Source organism: Penaeus japonicus, unplaced genomic scaffold (genome assembly GCF_977035675.1).
Source record: "Penaeus japonicus unplaced genomic scaffold, GWHDUDI00000001_assembly GWHDUDI00000018, whole genome shotgun sequence".
Lineage (NCBI taxonomy): Eukaryota > Metazoa > Arthropoda > Malacostraca > Decapoda > Penaeidae > Penaeus > Penaeus japonicus.
Window position 1 is genome coordinate 26,027,898 of NW_028234420.1, and position 4,383 is coordinate 26,032,280.

The following is a 4,383-nucleotide window of genomic DNA, read 5'->3' on the forward strand; positions in this document are numbered from 1 at the left end:
GAATCCTGTGTCATTTTTTCCTTTCCGCGAGACGAAATCAAGTCTCATCATGTCTTCTGAGCCTCGCCGGGGTATCTCTGTGACCTGTGTCGCCCTCTCTTCTTATTTGTGTTTGTTTTGTCCCTCTCCCCTCTCCCCTCTCCCTCCCCTTTCCTCATTCCTTCTCTCTCCCCCATCGCCACTATCCCCCAACCACCTTCCCCTCTCGCCCGCCTCCCCTCTTTTTTCCTCACCCCCCCCCCTCTGTCCTCCCTCCTTCCTATTTCCCTTATCCTACCCCCCCTCACCCTTCTCCCGGTCCTCCCTCTCCCCCTCTCTCCTTGTCTGCCTCCTCCTCCGTATCAAGTTTTTATTGTTCGTGAGCGTGTTTGGGTCTTCTCTAAACACAGAGAGGCTGATACAGGTCGTGGGAGGAGGGGAAGAGGGGGGAGTAGGAGAGAGGACGGGGAGAGGGGGCAGGGGAGGGGAGGAGATGAGGTGTTGGGAGGGAAGAAGGGGATTGAGAAAAAAAGGTAGAATAAGGGAGATGGAAGGGCAAACAAAACAGGAAAAAAATGAAGGGAAAGGCAAGTGGGAAAGGGGAAAAGAGAAAGAGGGAGAATAACAGAGAGAATAGGAATAAATAAAGCAGAGGAGAAGGGGAAGAAGGAAGGAAGGGGAGAAGAGAGGAAAACGAAACGGAGTCGTCGGAAGAATAGGAAAAGAGATGCAAAATGAATCGTAATCGAAAGAGGAAAAAATAAACGAAGGAGAAGAATAAGAGAAAAAAAAAAACGAGAATGTAAAATCTTTGACGATGAGGAAAAGAAAATGATATTACGAAAATAGGAATACAGTAACAAAAACGAATGAAAACCAGAATAAGAAATAAATACCGAACAAACAACAAAGACTACAAACAATAGCAGGAAAAGAAGTACAGAGAGAGAGAGAGAGAGAGAGAGAGAGAGAGAGAGAGAGAGAGAGAGAGAGAGAGAGAGAGAGAGAGAGAGAGAGAGAGAGAGAGAGGCAATCTTATTAAGCCGTGTCCCGCAAGACCCGTCGACGTCCTGGCTGTGCGAGCACGTGCGTGGCTGCTGCTGTCTTGTGCCTCGTTGTGCTGCTTTCTCGCCGCGATTGTGCATTTGGGGGGGGGGGGGGGGCGATGATGGTGCTTGCTTGTGCTTGAGTGGTGGTGGTTAGGGGCTGGGTACAGGGCTTAATTGTGGTGTTTATTTCTTTTGTTTTTCTTTTCTTTATTTGTATGTTTACGTATTTTTATGGGATGGGGTTTGGGTAGGGGTGGTTGTTAGTGACCGCGTGTTTTTTCTTCTTTTTGAGGGTGGCTTTTGTTACAATTGCATTGATATCGTGGTTGGTGTGTATGTTGATTTTTTTTTCCTTTTGGTTTTCATTATTCGATTTTTTGCTGGTGTGTCTGATTTGCAAGTAATGTTACTTATGCTCCAGATATAACTTTATTGTAAATAAAATGAGAGAGAGAGAGACAGACAGACAGACAGACAGACAGAGAGAGAGAAAGAAAGAAAGATATGGAAATTAGAGACCTTCACTGGCTTTTGACAGCAATTCATCGGCGGGAATCCTCTGGGTCATGGGACCGTTGGAGCCTCGCGCAGTAAATTGATGAGAATATCGACAACCTCTGATATTTAGAGCTTTTTACACTAATGGAGTTTGGGCGTTGCGCTCACTGTATATTTAGACACGTTAGATATTTTATAACTTACTCGCTTTTTTTTCCTTCTCTTTTGTGTTTTTTTTCTTCTTTTTCTTCTTTTTCGGGTTTCTTTCCTTTATATTTTTTTTATTGTATATCATGTTTTACTTCTCTTATTCCTGTCGTTTTCTTTTTTCTTTCTTTTTGTTTTATTTCATTTTTCTCATATTTGATTTCATTTTTTGTTTGTTTGACTCTCTCTCTTTTGATCCATCGAGAGAGTCATCTCCGCGGTGTTCTGTTTCTGCTTTCCCTCTCGGCTTCTTGGGATTCACTCGACTGTCTCGGAGCTTCATTGCCGCTCGCTTCGTTTTATGCAAGGGCCATGCATGCAGAGTGGGCGGAGATGAGGTGTGTGTGTGTGTGTGTGAGAGAGAGAGAGAGAGAGAGAGAGAGAGAGAGAGAGAGAGAGAGAGAGAGAGAATGAGAGAGTGAGAGAGAGAGAGGAAGGAAATGGCGAGGTTGTTTAGTAGGACATTCGACAAGATGAGTAAGGATGCGAGAGACGTGGATGAAACATTGTGCGTGAGTGAATGAGTGAGTGAGTGAGTTCGTATGATGAAGCGTATTGATCCCGAAGTGGTTTTCCTTGTAGTGGGTATCGAGTGATCAGTTATCATGGGTATATATCATAATAATATCATCGCCATGATATATTTCGCATATGTTTTTTTTTATGTGCGTCTGTGTGTGTGTGTGTGTGTGTGTGTGTGTGTGTGTGTGTGTGTGTGTGTGTGTGTGTGTGTGTGTGACAGGCAGGCACACAGGCACAAAGTGTGTGTGTGTGTGTGAGAGAGAGAGAGAGAGAGAGAGAGAGAGAGAGAGAGATAGATAGACATAGATAAACAGACAGACAGGCAAACAGTGTGTGATTGTGCTTGTATTTGTGTAATTATGTGTGATTAGAGGGATTAATAATGAAAGAATGAAGAGGATATACAAGCCTAGTAACCAGGAGAATGAAGCCACCAAGGGATAAAGACTTCCACGGCGCAGAAATATGATGAAGCTCCCCCGTCAGACAGGTGTACGAGTGAGCTTCACCCCCTACCCCCTTACCCTCATACCATCCACGCCCCCGACCTCCCCGTTCAGGAGCGGAGCAGCTGAATTCCTGCAGCTTTCAGGCGACTCGTGGAAGTCCTCTGACCTTTGCTCGTCTCCGTGGGTAGACATAAAGGATAAATCACTAATGAGAGAGGGAGGAGAGAAGGAGAGGCAGAGGATGGATAGACATGAAGAATAAATCACTGATGAGAGAGAAAGAGAGAGAGAGAGAGAGAGAGTGCAGCGTGACCTGGACGAAATACATTTGCCCGGGTCTGAGCTAGCCTTCCGGGGAGATTAGCGTTGCTTAGCTTTGCGCTCTCTTGAAGGTAAAAGCTGTCTTGGGATGGAAGGAGGGGGGGGGGGGTAGGAGAAAAGGGGAAGCGTTATACAGATACATACATAAATATATATAAAGAGAGAGAAAGTGACAGTGACAGAGACAGAGACAGAGACAAAGACAGAGAGATACAGAGAGAGAGAGGAGGGAATAGATGAAAAGGCTGATAAACGCGTAAAAGGGAACGAGCAATTAAGTAAGTGAGTGAGTCAGGAGGAGTGCGAGTGGATGTTTGTGGCCTCCTTGTCCTCTTCTTGTGTCCCGAGTTGCAGCCAAATCGTCCAACCAAGACAGCCGCATAGCCCCCCCTTCCCCCCCTTGGCGGCGAGCACAGCGTTCATGCAGCAGATGCCACGATATTTCAGAAAATACTGAGTCTATTTAAAGAGTTTCTCCCTCGCACTCCTCCCGTCAGAGGAAGGAGACTTTGAAGACTTCCAGTAACTCCTACATTTTTAGATCTCTCACTCGCCCTCGTCCTCGAGTCTTCTTTCTTTCTCCTATCTTTCTTTTATCTCTCTCTCTCTCTCTTCTTTTCGGGGTTTTCATCGATTTTTTTTTTTTTTTTTTTTTTTATAAGAGGTTTATTTAAAGAGATGCGCCTATTTTTTCTCCTGGTGTTTGTTAAAAGATCTTGCGCTTCGTCGTGATTGGAGTCGTTGGTCTTCCTTCGTCTGCCGTAGTGGTTGTCTCAAGAGCTATATTTATTTAGTCCTTTTTTCTCTGTGTGGCTTCGTCCTCGCCTTCTCCACTTGCTTTCCGTGAATCTTTATTGCCATTTCTCCATGTATTACCCCTTTCTCCACCTAATATATCTCACATGAGAGAGAATTCAGCGCGTATCTGACGGGCGGACGAAAAGAACAAGTTATTAAGAGACAGACGCGGCGTGTTTGCCTGTGGCGGAGCGAGCGTGTGTTCTCGGCACTCGTGTTTGCCTTCGCGTTCCCTGGCGCGAAAATTTCGCTGGTGTTCCGGTAATCAGTGACTCGCGGCCTCATCATCTTCTGTGTTCTTTCTGTGTCGCGTCGTTTTTCCCCTCCGCCGTCGCCGGGTAGAAATGAGGGGACGACGCCCTTTCGCCGCGCATCAGCCCCTTCCGCTTGGCCGGAGAGTTCAACTTGGTGAGCATGAACACACAATGGCGGACATGAGGGCGAAAAAAGGAATCCGTTTCCAGCGTCTATTTGCGCCCGAGGGGATCCCGGTCGATGCTTCTTCATTCCGAGTCGGGATAGAAACACGTTTTTCTCGCTTTCCCTTTTCATTATTGTAA